Here is an 18629-nt window from a genome sequence, read left to right on the forward strand (position 1 = left end):
CAGAAGGAGCTAACGAATGGGAGCTTTAAGTCAAACTCTGCTGGGATGTTGGGGAGTTTGAGTGGTATTCTGGGACGTCATTTAGCATGAGGAAGATGTCCACCAGTTTTGAAGTTCTCTCCTGGCAGTCCTGGCGGGGAAGAACTATTTCTGGGGCAGGGGAGGGAGGCTGGAGGGGCCCTGGAGATCAGAGGGTGTTTAGGACCCCAGGGAGGGAGGGGGTTGCAGCTGGCCCAGAGGGTGAGGCTGGCGAGACCTCACCACTTCAAAGGTGCGAGCGGGCCAGTGAGGAGCCCCGGGGACACTGCCAATGGCTGGATCAAATCAGAAGTTACTGCCAGAGCAGGAGGACCATTCTGTGATATTGGGGGGGTGGTCTTGAAAGGATGGCACAAACCGCCAGGATCACGCCTGGGAGACGATGCAGCCGAGCAGTCGGCAGGCGCCAGGTGGCCAAGGAAGAGAACCGTGCTGCTGGAGGTTTGGTGTAAACACTGGCCTTTCCCCCTCCATTCTCCGTTAGGTGTTCAGTCCTCCGTGTAGCTGCCAGGACCCTCACAGCCTTCATCCTTGCCCTCTGAATGCACAGAATGGAGAGGTTCACTTTACAGGTGGAGAAATTGAGGCCAAAGGAGCTAAGGGATTTGGCAGGAGTTACAGGTCAACCAGACTTCTACTGTGGGGCTTCCGGAAGTATAAGCAGTCTGTCCTCGGGCCTGGCAGGACTGGGATGTCCTGGCTAATTCCCTCCCTGGAGGCCACGGGCACAGAGCCTGCTGCCTGCTCACTGTGGAGAAGAGAGAACACGGAGGTTCTGCCCTCCCATATGTCACTGTCCTTTCCAGCCTTGTATGCTGGGGGTCTGGACAAGGAGGGCTGGGGAGGTGTGCTTGGACACCCGGGGATGCAGGAGGCTGAGAGATGGGTGGTTTGGGCCAACACCAAGGGCAGCAGTGGGCAGTACTGTGACCTGACACCCAGGGCAAGGGATGAGGAAGGAACCACAGGATTGAACGTGTTCTTGCTGGTGGCTGAACAGCCTTGGGGGTGTTGGGGCTGGAGGAGGAACCAGCATGGAGTCCCACGATCACAGGGTCCTGACACCCTGAGTGAAGTGAGTCTGTTTGCTCCCTGGGTCGCCGAGTCCCCATCTGGTGAACATCAGGCCCTGGGGCAGGTGCTTCCTTTATGTACTCTTATTCCCACAAGAACCTCGCCCCCAATTCCCAGATGAGGAAACTGAGGCCCAGGCAGAGCCAGTGAAACTTGAACTCAGGACTGTCTGGCTCCAGATACCTGGCATTAACTCTAATTGGGGTTGGGGGAGTTCTGCCCAAGATGGTTCTCTTGGGTCCCACTGGCTTCTGCTGTCTTACTGGACACGTCTGTAGAACCCTGACTCGTCCAGGTTCCCCTCCGACAGAGCCGTTGGCAGGGTTACCCCTGTCCACCCGATAAGGGCCGGATCTGATGCTCTGCGGTGTGGCCTTGCGTTTGGAGTCGTATTCTGGCCTGCGCGCAGAGAGCATGCCATCCGCCCTGCCAGGAAGGGGCGCCAGCACTCGCGGGGAGAGCTGAGCAGAATCTCGGGGAGCCCAGGCCCCACCGGTGGGCGGGGCCGGGGGACGCCCCTCCCACCACGGGCGTGTCTGCGTGCGGCTGCGGCCATTACTGAGATGCGTCTTGTCTTAGAGCACCTGTCTTTTGAGAAGATCTCCACAAACTTCATTCACGCATCCGTACAGCCTTCTGGGCAACCTCGGGGGCTTTTTCCAGCACCTGGTCACGCTCCTGTTGTTCCTCCCGGTCAGGTCGGTTCCTCTCCCTCCCCCAGCAATAACCACTATTTTGACTTATGTCACCATGGCTCCTTTTGCCAGCTTTGGGACTCCTTGTAAAGGGAGACAGGATCCTGTACGCTCAGTGGTGTGTGTGTGATTTTCGCTCACTTGTGTATATCAGTGGTTCTAGTTCATGGCTCTGTCGTGCCCTTTACGTAAATACACTGTGATTTGTTTATTGGTTCTGCTGATGGACGTTCGGGCTGTTTCCAGTTTGGGGCTGTTATGCATAATGCTGGTGTGCGCCTTCTGGAGTGTGTTTTTAGTGTGTGCTCGTAAGCCTTTCTCCTGGGAACACCTAGGAACGAACCTGCTGGGTTGAAGGAGAGGTGTGAGTTTAACTTCAGCAGACACTGCCACCCTGTTTCCAGAGCGGTTCTCCGATTTCCACTCCCTCCTTTAAACAAAACAAAACAAAACAAAACAGTGTAAAAGTAATTAAGCAAGGAGGACATTGGACTGGGGCGGCTTTCTTGCCTTGGTACCCAACCAAAATCTAAGCCACGGTCATGCGTTCCAATCCAAGGAGTGAAGGCCCGCCGACCGCAAACAGCCAATGAGACTTTCCCAAACCAGGCGCCAGCTGCGGCTGTCGCCAATCAAATCATTTCCTTGCTTTGCTTCCACGGCTTCTCTGTAGAAACCTCTCCCCAGTTCCTAATCCAACTTTTGGTTTGGTACTGATTCCAATGCTCAAATAAACTTATGAAAAAAAAAATTCACGTGCCTCAGTTTACCCCTCAGCCCCAGCTTCACTGAGGTATAATTTACATAGAGTATTTTAAGTACCCACTTTGATGAGTTTGGACAAACTTTCCTTTTTCGTTAAAGTTCAGTGACTGATGAGTCACCCCCAGCTCAAGGTGGCGGGTGTGTGTGTGTGTGTGTGTCCCCTCTGTTTCTTTAAAACCCAGGCCCAGCCCAGGATGAGAAAACTCTCCAGAAGGTCAAGTCCGTAAGCAGGTCTTGTCTGCAGTACCGTTAACCTCAGGGACCTGGGTTATTGGAGCCGCTGAGTCCAACCTTTCATTTTTATAGTCGGAGCCCCTGCAGGCTGTGAAGGAAGGGCGGTGCCCAGGGGCAGGCCGCCTCGTAGAGCAGAGCTGGCCTGGACCCCAGACTGGGCCAGGCCTTCCCCCGACGTGGGGCACTGTTTGCTAAGCTGAGTAGTGGGAAACAGCTGGATGGGGAGCAGCCGGCTGGGGCTGTGCTGGGTCCCCAGTCCTGCAGGCTTTCATGGGTGGAGGCAGACCCGCCCTTGGGATGCATGTGGCCTTTCCCTAAGTTGCAGGGTGTGGGGTGTCCCAGAGGCTGACTTTCCTTGGACCTCTGGGGCTGTCAGAATTCCTGAGTGGCCTCAGACATTGGTCTCTAGCTCCTGACCAGTCACCTGAAGCTTCCCACCAACAAGGCCTTTGGGGCTTCAGACCTGCTGCATCCCTACCGCTTATCCTCACCAAATTGCCACTGCCTGCCTCAGGCTGACACAGGAGGGAGAAATGCTACGCTCACCCGCCTGAGTGCAGAAGAAGGCCCAGCTCACCTCTAGGGCTCCAGTCTGCCCTTCTCCCCGAGGGGACTGCCCCCAAGACTCCTGAGATTTCCCCAATCTCCCCAGTGCTTTATGGTTTTTGGGGGGTGGGTGGGTAACTAGGTTTATTAATAATTAGGTTTATTTATTTATTTAATGGAGGGACTGGGGATTGAACCCTAGACCTTATGCATGCTAAGCATGCAGCCTACCACTGAGCTATAACCCCCCTTCCCCAATGCTTTACACTCATCTGTCAGCTCCAGTAGGAGGCCGACCAGAGGGCGAAAGCTGTATCATCCCTGCTTGCTCAGCATCCATCCCCCCGGCCGGAGGCATGCCAGTCCCCTAGAGGACTGAACGGTTCACATGACGGATATTTTCACAGGCATTCCAAGCTGAACGTTCTTTTGTGCCCATGCCATTTTAGTTGTTAGGACGTTTCTGGTCCGGTCCCCTCCTTCAGCTGCACACCTCAGAGAGCCCATGTCGGGGTTGGGAAGAATGTCCACCACTCTTCGCCAGCCCATCCCAAAGAATCTGGGATTAGTGGGACTCAGTCTGTGGTTTCCACCTGCAAACATCCAACCTCCTCTCAGGCCCCCAGCTCCACCTGGATGCTCATGAAACCAGGCACACCCGGACTGCTTGGAGCTCCTTGATGAGACTGTCTCTCTGGGACTCAGTTTCTCCATCTATAAAATGGGGAGGTGTCCTAGACCTTAGCTCTCAAGCTCACTGCCTACAGGGACCAGTCAGGTAACGAAAGTGAAGGAAAGGCGTTGATGTGATAAAAAGAGTGGCAGAAGCAGTCCCGGAGGACTGTGATTTTTCAAAGTCAGGAATTTCCAAGAGAGGTGAGATTTCCCAGAGTTGTAAAATTCTGGCAAGAAACTGAGTTTTGGGTTCTTTTTTAAACACCCTGTGGGCCACCAGTTCGTGAGGTCTGGCCTCGATGTTCTGTCCCAGCCCCTCCACCCAGCCACGCTGAGACTCGGGTCCTTCTGCGCAGGGCGTTGGCTGGTGGTGGCAGGGTGGGAAGCCCAGACGCTCTCGGGGCTGGCATTCTGACCGAGGCTCCTCGCTCCCCACCCGGCACACCAGCTGTCACAGCACAGGCCCCCTTTGTAGTACGGTCGCCTGCCTTTCGGGGCGCCCGAGCTAGCATATGAATTTTTGATCAGATTGCCTTTTGAATGAGTTGACTGTCATGAATAATAGGGCAAAGGGCGCCAGCATTGTGTCTTAACTATAACTGTTCCAATTAATTATGGGTTTAATTAGCATACATCACGAGCAGCCCTGGAAAATAATACTTCATGGGTTACAGATGCCCTGGCAGCTGTTACATGAAGTGTGATACCGGGCTGGGGTAGAGATAGTTATTAATAAATTACTCCCATTGTCAGAGACCCTTATTTATACAAATTAGCAGGGGATACATAATCAACTTTCACTGTATAATTTATAATAATTGATTTCATTTTGACTGACCACTAGTCGCTTACCAAATACCCTCGGAAGAAAAATTGCCCTATTAGGGTAAGTTTAATCCTAAACATAGCTAATGAATCCTATTACTTTAAGGTCATATTTGAAGCTTTTGTTAATTGTCAGAACCATTTTAAATTGATTAGAGTTAAATTAAATCAATGTAATGTTTAGAAAAACAATATTTCTAATGGATGAGGCCGGGCTGACCTCGAATAAACATATTTATCAACCGATTCTTGGTGAGGAGAAGGGGAACAGCTGGGCCCATAATTCACATTTGTCTATAATATGGGAAATGTCACCAGGCAATTAGGTATGTCAGGTAATGAATAGGGAGCATGGGGACTCCCCTCTGGCGGCTGGGGTGGACAGGGGTACAATGTTCTGGACGCAAGAGGCTGCTCACCTCTGGATGGCTTCTCTCTTCCCAACCTGAGCACAGAGCTTCCCGGCTCCCTCAGTCACCCATGTCCCTGAGCTCACCTGGCCCACCGGCCCTTCTGCCCTCCACCTCCCTTGCAGGGATGCTGGGCTTCCACCGGGAGCTGCGATGCTGGCCGTTGGGCTGGTCCCCACCTGCTCATCCCTGGTGATCCCTCCAGGTTCACTTAAGCATCACTGGCTTGGGGGGAGCCTCACTAGACCCCCAAGGCTCCATCAAGTTCCCCAAGTAGGGGCTCTCAGGGCAACATGGTGCCCATCCCAGCTGTCATTGTACATCCATGTGACACTCTGATGGCTCCTTGCAAGCTCCGTGGAAGCTGCCCTGTAGCTTTTCACTTAGCACTGGGTTCCTGGATTCTGACTCATAACAGGAACTCCACGAGGACTTGCTGAATGCCTGGGGGTTGGATGATGCAGGACGAGACTGTGCTACTCTGCAAGTTCTGCTGGGCGGAGACCAGAGAGGACCATCTACCACTTCCTAAACGTTTCCCAAGGCAAGTGCTTTACAGACATTCAGCTGGTTTTTGTGACTTTCCCGTGAGGTGGGCATTGGTACCTCCATGTCACGAAATCGGTAATTCACCCAAGATGTCTCCTCTGAGCGATGCGGAGTCAGAGTTCAAACTCAGGTTCCCTCTCTGGGGTTTTCATCTGGTCCATAGAACTTCCTGTGGGAGGTGGTGTGGGGAACCTGGAAGAAAGGTTTCGATTTCTGGAGGGGGCTGTGTGGATGTTCCAAGCTAACTCCCAAGGGAACAAGATCAGGGTGGGAAGAGCAGATGTGGAGGGAAGAAAAGAGGTGGTTCATTCCAGCCACCTCCTGCTACTCCCCCAGCCCAGAGAGATGATGGCTGCAGTGGGGTGGTGGTCAAGGTGGACTTCCTAGGGGAGGTCTAGACCCGGGGTGTGTCCTTAATTGGAAACTTATTTCCCCTGTTGACTTGGGCTGTTCACTTTGGCCTCAGTTTCCAGGGCTGTGAAATGGGCTCCCAGCTACTTAATACTCAGGGGAAGGGCATGAGGCACTGTCCTGCTTCTGTCACTCTGGCCTGACAGACACAAACCACAGGCCAGTGAATTAGGTGTGGGGGATGGGCTTTCTCACTTAACTAATGAACTAGGAGAAATATGCTTTATTTATTTTTGACTTCTTAAAAATTGAAGTATAGTCAATTTACAATGTTGTGTCAATTCCTGCTGTACAGCATAATGTTTCTGTCATACATGTACATACATATATTCCTTTTCATATTCTTTTCAACATAGGTTCCTCTGAGATACTGAATATAGTTCCCTGTGCTGTACAGAAGAAAGTTGTCATTTATTTTATATAGAGAGGTTAACATATACAAATCTCAAACTCCCAATTTGTCCCTTCCTGCCCCCTTTCCCCCATAGTAACCATAGGTTTGTTTTCTACGTCTGTGTCTCTCAATTTGGCTTCTGCTTGGGACATTGGGGGCAGAGCAGAGGAGGCAGGCAGGTGGGGGTCTTTAGAACTGGCTGAAGCCTGAAAGGGGACCCCTTGAACAGAGCAGGGCGTCCAGGGTAGGAAGAGCATCTGGACCCCCTGCCTGGGGAGACAGCTTTGAGAATCAACCACTCGCAGCTTTGTCAGGCCCCTCCTAGTTCGGCGGTTTCCAGAGCTCTTACATGTCCATCACTGAGAAAGGCAGCACAGCTTCCTGAGCCCGTCCCCACGGATGAGAAGACTCGGACCCAGAGGGTGACACAGCTGGCTCCCGTGGTGGGGCCACAGGTGGGCTGCTCCAGAAGTCAGGCCTCCTGCCTCTTCTCTCTTTGCCAGGCTCTTCCTTTCCTCCTGGGTGTGGGGGGCCCTCTGCCTGCTCATGAAGAGAACCAGGACTGATGGGGGGAGATGAGTGTGCAGGAACCCCAGCCCTGCCCAGCCCCCGCCGCCCGTCCCGTGCCCGTGACAAGCTTGGCTGACGGTTACTGGATGCTCTCTGGATGTGAAGCTACGTTCTGAATGTTTCCAGATAATGTTGTCATTGATTCTCACAAAAATTGGGGGTAGGAAGTATTATTTTTTATCATAACCGTCCCATTTTGGGGATGTTTCACCTGAGGCACAGAGAGGTTGACCCCTCCCCCAGAGCTGCACAGCTCATAAGTGGCAGAGCTGGGATTTGAACCCTGGTCTCTCTCTAGGGGTCATCACTCCCCAATCCTTTCTCTTCTGGTGTCTGGTCTGGAAGCTTGAGGCCTGGGAGTAGTTTCTGATGATCTCAAGCAAACTTAGCCTTGATCACAGCCTCCTTAAATGGCTGTAGGTTTTATCATATGAAATGTTAAAAATTCTAACCAAAGCTGGGATAATTTGGGTGACAAAATACATAGCTACAGTATTGGATTATAACACAAAGAATAAAATAAATACCCATCAATCTGTAATGATATAAATAAATGATGGAATAAATTTAAAATGGGGGAAAGGGACATATCTCTCTTTCAGAAAATGACAATGTATATGGCTGCTGTCACCTCTAGAGATGGAGTGTCCCCTCTCCTTTGTGTGGGCTGGACTCCAGGACTTGCATTGTAGAGCGTGCACAATCTGTTTTGTCTGTGAAGAACGCCTGTGACCTGCTCCTGGGGTGGCTTGTGGGGAGGGTAGACTTTCCCTAAGGTTGAAGGGAAATGTCTTCCCTCTACTTCAGGGACTGGAGATCCAGCAGCTGGATTTTTTTTTAAAGACCAGGCCCTTTCTGCTCTCACCAGGCCCTTTCTGCTCTCAAGAAATTAGAATCTTAGTTTTTGGTTTGTTTTTGATTTCCTAATGACTTGGACTCTGGGTATTAGTATCAAGTAGAGATTCTTCCTGAATGGCTGTGGAGGGAGGACTGGAAACAAGACAGAGGCACTGATGTCTCTAAGTTCATTGACTAAGAGTAGAGCCTGGAGGTAGCGGTTGAATAATGCCCCCCAAAAGATATACCCACACTGAGCCTCAGAATGTGACCCTATCTGGAAAGAGTCTTTGTAGATGTAAACAGAGGTAGGGCTCTCCAGGTGAGGTTATCCTGCACTGGAGCAGGCCCTGGATACAGTGGGTGTCCTTGTTAAAAAAAAAAAAAAGGGAGAAGACACACAGAGTCACACAGGGGAGAAGGGAGATGGAGAAGGAGACAGATCAGAGTGACGAGCCCACAGCCCGGGAATGTTGGCTGCCACCACAAGCCAGAAAAGACAGGGAATGATTCTCCCTCAGAGCCTCAGAAGGAGTGAGGCCCGGCCGACACCTTGACTTCAGACTCCTGGCCTCCAAAACTGTGCGAGAATACACTTCGGACGTTTTAAGCCCCGACGTTTGTGGCAGTGCGTGAGGGCAGCCCTAGGAAGCTGACACTGGCAACGGCCTCGTTGACCTGACAGTTGTTGAGACCACGATGCAAAGGCTGCAGAGCAGACAGGCTTTGAGGCTCACAGCAGAGGTCTGTAAAGGATGGTGTGGTTTTTGGTCCCTTCATAGCTCCCTGAGTCCTGGGCCCCATCTTCTGCCAAGCCTCCCTGGGTTTCCTGTCCGCTACGTCAGAGCCAGAGGGTCCTTGTGGGAGAACCCGAAAGAACCCGAAAGAACCCAAAAGACCGTACCTTTGGCAGGAGGCTAAGGGGTGTGGGGCAGTTTAGGAAGTTGGTGGGAAGGAGAGGAAGCAAGCAGGGGTTGAGAAGAAAAGGAGGAGGCTGAAGCCCTGAAGCCTGGGGTCCCCCAAAGTGAGGCTGCTGTCCTGGGTGAGGGGTGCTGCTGGAAAGCGCCAGGGCTGGGTGGATTGGAGCCCTTGGCGCCTGGCCCCAAAGAGTTCCTTGGAGTCAGCCACAGAGCCTGAAATTCCACCGCTGAATCCTCTTGGAAGGGCCGGAACGGGTGAATCTTACAGTGGTTACAACTGTCTTCCTTGGGTTTTTTAAATTTTCATAATTGTATTATTATTATTCTTTAAATTGAAGTATAGTTGGTTTACAATGTTGTGTTAGTTTCAAGTGTACAGCATAGTGATTCAGTTATACATTTATATATGAGTGGAAAGAATATGGACTTTTCCTTTTTTTTTTCATTATAGGCCATTACAAGGTATTGAATGTAGTTCCCTGTGCTGTACAGTAGGGCCTTGTTGTTTATCTGTTATATATATAGTAGTTTGTATCTGCTAATCCCAAGCTCTTAACTTATCCTTCCCCTCCCCTTTAAGTCACGGCTGTGATGTATGGTTGGCAACATCGATTTCAGTTTCTAAAGGTGCAGTGAGACTTAAAGACACTTGTGGAGCAATCTGAATACATACACCTAGATTTCTATAATGTTTTCTCTTAATTTTTTAACTGTTGACTTGCCCACACCTATGGCCACAACAATGTTCAAAGCAAGTTACCATCTTAGAGTCTTCAAATTAGATACAAATTACTTGAAAAAAATTGTTCCCGCTCAAATTTCACGAATTTCATGGGTTGAACAATATTTAATTCATATACAGGAACACTGGCAGAAAAACCAGGTTTGAGGACATCCATAGTGGATCCTCAGTCACCATCCAGCTCAACCTGTGACCAGACCAGAAGCTTCTCAAGGGTTACTGTGCGTAGGAGTGGTCTGGGGTCTGGTGAAAAAGCAGGTTCTGGCTTTCTGTTCTTACAGTTTTGCCTTTTCTTGGATATCATGTAAACGAAGTCACACACAGTGAGTCTGGCTTCTTTCACCCACCACGGTGATTTTGAGATTCATTTGTGTCGTTGTACTTACCGGTGATTCATTCTTTTTATTGCTAATCAGTATTTCATCACATCCATTCCTTGGTTAATAGATATTTGGGTTGTTTCTAGTTTCGTCTGACATTAATGCTGCCACAAACACTGCAATATAGGACCTTGTGCGGACTTACGTTTTCCGTTTCCACCCAGGGGTGGAATTGCTGAATCAGAAGGTGAGTTAACGTCATGACTTTATCAAAGGCTGGCGGAATGTCTCCCCGGAGAGTTCCAGGCCTTCCCCGCTTTCACCGTCACTTGGATGGTCAGTCTTCTTAACATCTGTGCTTGTAAGGGTATCTTGCTGTGGTTTGAATTTGCATTTCTTTAACGGCTAATAATTTTGAGCATCTTTTCATGTACTTATTTGCCGTCTGTGTATCTTTCTTAATATAGTATCCATTTGATTATTGCCCAATTTCTTTTTATTGGATTCTTTGTCTTATTATTGAGTTGTAAGAGAGGTTTTATGTAGTCTAGATCCAAAATTTTATCCAGTGTTTTGCAATATATTTAAAAAATATTATCCTCTACCCCCTTCCCCCACAGGCCTTTTGGGACATTTTCCCCTAATGCCTACACTGTTCCCCACCACCAAATGAAACTTAATGCCATGGATATATTGTTTATCTGTTTATGTACTATTGCTCTTTGGAGGGACACACACACTTTTATAATATTTAAAACATTTTTTAGTCCCCCCAGAACCAATTTTTGCCCCCTTGAGGGTAATGTTACCTTCATTGAGAACGTCTATCTCAATCAGACAAATGTTTTGCAAATATTTCCCAGTTTGTGGCCTATCTTTTCATTTTTCTTAACACTATCCTTTGTAGAGCCGAGTTTTTTTTTTTTTTATGAAATCTAATTGTTCCTCTTATGGTTCGAGCTTTTTCTATTCTATTAAAAAGTATTTGTCTAAACCCAGATCACAAACATTTCTCCTGTGTTTCTTCTGGCTTCAGAAAATGGGGAGTATTATCTATTCTCTTTTCTGGAGGAGTATTATTTCTTCCTTAAATATTTAGCAGAATTCACCAGTGAAGCCACCTGAGCCTGGACTTTTGTTTATGGGAAGATTTAAAGCTATGAATCAAATTTTTAATGGAATATTATCTATTTCTTTTCAAATAATTTGCTTTGGTAGTTTGTGTCTTTTGAGGCGTTTGTCCTTTTCATCTAAGTTATCAACTTTATTAACATAAATTCCCTCTTAATATTAGTTTATCAGTTTAATTTCCATAGACTCTATGGTTAGGTACTTGCTTTCATTTTTAATATTAGTAATTAGTAGTTGCTTTTTTCCTGATCATTCTCCCTAGAGGTTTATTGGTTTTATGGATCTTTTTAAAGAACCAGATTTGTGTTTCTTTGATTTTTAAAAATTGTTTTCTTTCTATTTTCTGTTGTATTGGTTTCTGCCTTAGTCTTTATTATTTCCTGTCCTCTACTTTGATTTAATTGACTCTCCTTTTCTAGTATCTTTTAAAGGTAGAAGCTGAGGTCATTAATTTGAGGTCCTTCTTTTGTTTCTCATGTCAGCACCAGGGGGCCCATCAAGTCATATGGTCCAGGCTGCCAGATGTGTAGCACAGCGTGGACTTGCTGGAGAGTCCTTCTTGCCTTCAACCTCACTTAAGACCAGCATCCTTCCACATGAGCCAATGGGTAGTTGGGAGCATCTCCCCGAGTGTGGGAGTCTGCTGCCTCCAAAATCCAAACAGGTCCACCGAGCACTGGGCTTCTTTCTCAGTGGTAGGAGGTGCACGGTGCCATCCCCCATCCTTTACTTTGGAAAGAATGTTTCACTGCTCCAGATAACCTGGTTCTTAAAAACCTTGCTGATGCATACCTCTGAATCCTTTCCTTCTCATCCTTTGGAGAGCGTGTATCTTATGAAGCATCCAGAAGACTTGCCTCTTCTTTCTCATCTGATCCAATTGATACAATGTCATTGAGACAGGGAACTAATGTTGGGTTCTGGGAAGTGTCCAGATGGTTTAGGTCACTTCAAACTATATTATGACAGAAATCAGAATTATGATATTCCAGGGCCAGGTTATTAATGTGTGCTGTTTCCCATTGCATAGAAATGCAAACAGCTCTGATCCTTTTTTGTGATGGGTTAGTGTCATGGGTTCAGTGGTGCCCCCCCCCCACAAAGATATGTCCATTTGGAACCAATAAACATGACTTCATTTGGATTAAGGGTCTTAGCTGATGTAATTAAGGTTTCAAGATAAGATCCTCTTGGACTAAATCCAGTGGTAAGTGTCCTGAGAAGAGAAGGGAAGACACACAGGGAGAAAGTGATGTGAAGATGGAGGTGGAGATTGGAGTGATGTGTCTCCAAGCCAAAGATTGCTGGCAGCCACCGGAAGCCGGAAGAGGCAGGGAAGCCTTCTCCCTTGGAGCTTTTTGAGGGAGCATGGCCCTGTTGACACCTTGGTTTCAGACTTCTGTCCTCCAGAACTGGGAGAGAGTACATTTGTGTCATTTGAGAATGCCATATTTGCGGTCATCTGTGAGGGCAGCCCCAGGAAACTAGCACGTTTGCTAGATCAGAAACTACAGACCATCTCCCTGAGGCTGTGGAAAGCCGCCCTAGTTACTATACCCTGTTTGGTACAGAAACTGCAATTCAGCTACGACTTGGTTGAGCCTTTCCCCCACCATCCGCAAGGATAGTTCTGGCATCTCTACTTCATTTAATGTGAGCCATCACTTTTTCCAGGCTTTTGAGAGCCATCTCAGCTGTGTCTTTGGACGCATTTCCTGAGAGTTAAATCCTGTATCAAAGGAGGAGTCTCCCTTATCCAGCAGTATATTCTGTGTGTTCTCCCCAGCATCCTCAGGACCCACAGGTGGGCACAGTCTGCTGGTCCTGCTGGTACATGGTACAAGTTCATGGGGTCCTGCATCTCCTTTGGCTTTTCTACCCTCTGATCCCTTTGCAAGCCTAGCACAATTGACTCAAGCTGAGATTTGCCCCTGGAAATTTTCTGGTGGCCAGGAGGGGAGGGGGCAGCAGATCCTGGAAGGACCAGCGCTGCCTTATTTATAAGCCTCATTTAAGGCTTCCTGGGTAGTCTCACCAGGGGGACTGGGCCACTTCTGCAGACCCAGAGGATGCAAAGTTCTCCAGTGCATGTACTCAGATGACCCTCTTCGAAGTTTCAGAGTCCTACCCCTTCCTGATCAGAGTCCTGACGTCGGTGTAGAAGACTTGCCTAGGCTGAGAATTTGGGTTTGTCCATAGTTCTTTTTCCTGGTGGTCAGCTCCAGTTGTAGGACATGACTCTATAATGAGACTGAATTTTTTCCAGAAAAGTTTCTTTTTTTAAAATTGGACTGTTTATTTGCAATGTTTTATTAATTTCAAGCATACAGTACAGCATAGTGATTCAGTTATACATATATATTCTTTTTCATTATAGGTTATTGCAAAGTATTGAATATAATTCCTGTGCTATGAGTAGGACCTTGTAGTTTATCTGTTTTATATATAGTAGTTAGTATCTGCAAATCCCGAACTCCCAATTTATCCCTCCCCACTCCTTTTCCCCCTGGTAACCATAAGTTTGTTTTCTATGTCTATGAATCTATCTTTGTTTTGTAAATAAGTTCATTTAGTCCTTTTTTTTTTGTAGATTCTTGTAGATTCCACAAATAAGTGATATCACATGGTATTTTTCTTTCTCTTTCTGACTTACTTCACTTAGTATGATGATTTCCAGGTCTGTTCATGTTGTTGCAAATAGCATTATTTCATGTTTTTATGTCTGAGTAGTATTCCATTCTGTGTGTGCACGTGCACACACACAGACACACACACACACACACACACACACACACACCCCAGGCCTTCTTTATCCATTCATATGTTGATGGACATTTAAGTTGTTTCCATGTCTTGGCTATTGTAAATAGTGCTGCTATGAACATTGGGGTGCATGTGTCTTTTTGAATTAGAATTTCCTGCAGATATATGCCCAGGAGTGGAAACCAGCAATGTTTCTGGTATTTTAAACTCCTAAATTAAACACACATCATGGTGAGTATTTGGTCTTCAAAATAATTTTATCCCTGCCATTCTCTAGCCCAGAGTTATTGATGTTTAGATGTGTGGGTGTGTGGGTATGTGTGTTTGTGTGTGTGTGGCAGGGTGTGTTTTAGCACAAACCTAGCATTATCACTCTAACAAATGCTTGGAGAGTGTTGTCAAAAGATTCAAATATATTTTGAATCACAAGATCAGTTCATGTTAATGATAATGCACGTTTGTCATCAAACACTGTTGAACGTTGTGATGAGAGGACCATTGCTCAGGTGACACAGTAATGACAAAGGACAGCAGGTCCTCCTTTCCATCTGCTAAAGGGGCATCACTATATCGCATTAATATAAATGTAGTTTCAGCTCTCTTTGCCCTAGTTGGAAATTCCACAATTCTTTTTTTTTTAAAGATTTTTCTGAAATATTTAGTGTTTGTAATACATTTACATTTTTACAAACTTAATTTATTGATGTAGTCATCAACTTATTGGTTATCTCTAACTTTAAAAAATCTTTTTCTTTAACTGATATGTAATATATTCTAGACACGTGTAATTAGCCAAATTCATCTTTCATTGAAATTCCGCAAGTCTTGACTCATTGATGATGTTGACCTGCAAGCATTGTGGTTGCCCAGCCTGGGGACCGAAAAAAGAGCCCAGTAACAGTGACAGGGACATTAATAGTTTACTGGACAGGGGATCTGAAGCAAGGTCCTGGAGCGACTCCCCGCTGTGGACGGCAGAAAGCAGGCAAGACGTGGCAGTAATATTTACTACTCCCGGGAGAAGGCAGCTACCATTTATATGAGAAACTGACGTCAGGTTGGCTCATCAGTTACCATGGAAACCAGAGGCTGGGGCAGGGGGCAGGCTCATAGGCAGTTCCTGTAACTAAGAGGATTGGATAGTCCTGTGGGTAAAGCAGGGCCTGGCCGAGCTGGGGATGTACATAGAGCAGGGGAGCACCCCTCTGACTGGCCTGGCCGTACCGTTGTTTTACTTGAGGGGAATTTCCAATTTTGTACATAACATGGGGATGTTATCATTTTCATATTACATGAGTTCAAAATCACCGCATTGCAGTTCACATCAAATACAACATGGGGTATTGTCTAATCCTTTTCTAGCTTGGTCTTTCCTGTTTAGCTTCTTAATCTGGTAATTTTTATCCATGATGTGAGGTAGGGATCTGATTTTTTTTTTTTTGTCCAGCTGAAGAGCCAGATGTCCTGAGCTCATGTATTAAAAACACCATCATTTTCGTGATTTTCTCTATGTATGTGTGTCTATTTCTGGACTTTCTACTCTGCCTTTCTGGTTTCTTTGTCTCGTCCAACTGCTTCACACTGTTTGAAACACTTTATGGTCTGTTTTCCTATCTGGTAGAACAAATGTCAAAACAATTTTGTTTCTTTTTCAGAGTTTTCTCTGTTATCCCCTTGCATTTTTCTCTTTCAAATGAAATTTAGCTTTGGCTTGTCCAGTTCTGTAAACACTCCTGTAGGGATAGTGATTGGGATGGCCGTGAATTTATAGTTTAATTTGAGGAGATCCGACACCTTTACAATATTGACTGTTTCCATCCAGATCTATGGTTGTGCCTTTCCATTCATTCAGGTCATTTTTTATGTCCCACAGTAAATTTTTATAGTTTTCTCCACATAGGTCTTGAATATTTCTTGGTAGGTTTATTCCCAGGTATTTTATATCTTTTGTCTTCCTTGTGAATGGACCTGGGGCATTTCTGGGATTGTACTTACGTCACAACAGGATTCTTTAGGTTTGGTGAAGTGTTTCTAGCTCCCACGTGAAGGTGATTGTACGTCCACTTGGCAAATCAGAGGGTAACATTGCCAGCAGAAGTGGGTTCCCTTTCTTTAGCGTGCAGTCCCCGGGTTTTGACCTGAAATGCCACCACAGCCTCGTGTCTGATGTACGGGGACAGGGGGCTCCATCGGCTCCAGTGAAGACTGATTCTGAACACGGTTATTTTATGAATGTCTCTCCCGATTGCTCCACCCCTTGCTTGCTGTATTTGTCTCCTCTGAATACAAGGTTACTTTGGTTTTTTTTTTTTCTCTGTGGCTCTGGCTCTGGCTCTGGTGGTTTTTGCTGTGGTTTCCTCTGCTCCTGTCAACTCCACCCCATCTGCTTCCCATCTTCCAGGAATTGTGGACAAGTTCTTGTTTCTCCAGCCTGGTGATGGATGGACCCACTCTTTCTTTTTTAAATATGGCTTTTCTTTTTGGGGATGCAGGGCAGGAGGACAGGGAGGTAGGCATGCCCTACTTGTCTTCTGGATCCTATTGTTTTGTGTGTTTGTTTTTCTTAAATCAGGAGAATCTTAGCCATGCTTTCATGATGGTGCAGAGGCTAATAGAGCAAGGAAAGTTGAAGATGCAGGGAAGAGGCAATAACTGACGTGGTGTGGTTCCCTGGGGAGCTGAGGGGCCAGGCTCGAAGGTGGCTGGTGGGGCTGGTTTCAGACGGGCAGCACAGGTCAAGGGCAGGTGCCGGAGTAGATGTGTCCCTGGGTTTGGTGGTAGAACGTGAACTGTGTTCTCCTTTGATCCTTCTGTGTTCTCTGAGAGCTGGGACATTTGGTTATCACGGGGAGTGGGTGGAGGTGGAAGAGAGAAGCCAAGGGGTTCTGGAGAGAAGCGAATGTTTGAAAGCATAACTGGAGATCATGAGAGGGAGCTGACGGGGGAAACCTGCTTCCTGTGTCCTGGGGGCCATCCCTCGGATCAGATGTTCAGCCTGCAGGGGCTGCCCCTGGCCAGCCCTCTGCCACTCTGAGGAGGACGCTGGTTTGGGAGCTGGAGAACTTGGGTAGGCTTGGGTTCACCCTTTCACCTGTAATCCTCTTTACAAACCCAGGTGGACCGGGACTCGGGAGGTCTGAATTCAAGTCCTCACGCCACCACCTGGAGGCTGTGAGACACTAGGAGCATGGTTCCCCCTTCTGAGCCTCTCGTTCTCTCTCGTTTGGAGGTGATGGTGACATTGATCTAATGGGGTGGCTGTGAATGACATGGGGCATGGCATGTTCAAAAGTTCAGGGGACATTGTAATGAATTGGGCTGTAATGATACTTAGGGCTGTAGCATGCCTTTCTAGTAGAGAAAAACATCACTGAGGTCAAATCTGGGAAGAGAGAGGGATCAAGATGAGTAATAATGGCACCCTCTGGTTAAATTGTGACACTGACTCTTATTTCCATCTCACTTTGAGGCCCTTTCCCCCCAGTTCCTTCATGTCCCCTCAACTCCATCATGTCCAGTTTCCTCTTCCTTCCTCTGCTCAGAGGTGAGATCAGTCACCTACAGTTTGGGGCAGTTTCTTAGACACTTGGGTCTGCAAGGGACGCGGAGGGTCTGCCCACTGATTCTGATGCTGGTCGCTCTCCCGTCCCCGGCATCCATCTCCGACAGGGAAACCGCTCGGGACTGGGTTCCTTTAGCAGAGAAGCTGATCACCTTCAACCCAAGCAGAAGACCCTGCCGCCTATTCAAGATGGGGTGGATTCTCCCTACAGGTTAAGGAGGCAACCTCTGATTTTGTCTGCCCCTAGGCGGGTGCCTGTGGGGGGCACCCAGGCCTGCCCCTTAGTGTCCTCGGGACGGGCTCTGGCTGAGCGGCAGTGACAGAGCCTCGTCTGCTTTGGGTATCCCTAACCTTATCCACAGAAACTTGTTCTCACTGTAGTTTTAAATCTGAAGAGGGCTCCAGAATAAACTTTCCAGATAAGACTGGAGCATTGCTGGCTAGGCCTGTCCCTCACTCCTAGAAAGCAGAAGTTTTTCAAACAGAAGTTGGTGTCCTAGGCATGGAAAGCAGAGTTTTGGACAGCGCAATCCGCAGCTTCTACTGTGGCTCTGAGTGGGTGCTGTTTCTCTGCACCAAGTGTGACCACGGGGTGGGACTCCCCGGAGCATCCCCACGGAGAGCTGAGACTTAAGTAAGGGAGGGAGAAAACCCTGCCCGGTGTGGGCAAGTTGGAAAACTTCAGCGCGTGACTCGTTCTTTCCCCAAATTCCTCTTTCCCCTTTATTTAATTTTTTTCCCCCAAAACGTGTGATTTTATATGCTTTTCTCTGCATGTATTAAACAAATTGCACAGCTGAATAGCTTTTCTTAAAACCTGGACATTCACCAAAAAGAAGTTTGCCAGCATAGACAATTAAGCTTTCTTCTTTGAACAATGGAGTGACTGACTGGCACATTTGAAATGCAAGCCTGTTTTTTTTATTCCACTGTTCATCCTTCAAGCTGATAAACAGCAACAATGGGAAACAGCTGGGACAGGAAAACATTTGAGTTTGTATTTTCAAAGCAAGCAAGAAAGAAACCCGTCAGTGTGGGCCAGATCCCGTCTTCCGCCTGAGGGCGAGCCGGCATTTGGGGAGGGAAAAATACTATACATATTTCTAATCAAACATTACATATTTATTAATGTGCAGCTGGTGCATTGTATTCCGAGGGTTGGTGGTG

General features: G+C 47.5%; 1 long non-coding RNA gene across 1 annotated transcript in view; it reads left to right on the forward strand.

The window, feature by feature from the left end:
- Positions 1-1458: 1458 nt before the first annotated feature.
- Positions 1459-18629, forward strand: part of LOC140698463 (uncharacterized) — a 56237-nt gene continuing 39066 nt past the window's right edge. The window contains exon 1 of the long non-coding RNA XR_012076255.1: positions 1459-1811. This is a non-coding gene — a long non-coding RNA (uncharacterized lncRNA). The remainder of the gene's footprint in view (positions 1812-18629) is intronic.

The sequence above is a fragment of the Vicugna pacos genome, chromosome 9 (genome assembly GCF_048564905.1).
Source record: "Vicugna pacos chromosome 9, VicPac4, whole genome shotgun sequence".
In the NCBI taxonomy this organism is placed as follows: domain Eukaryota; kingdom Metazoa; phylum Chordata; class Mammalia; order Artiodactyla; family Camelidae; genus Vicugna; species Vicugna pacos.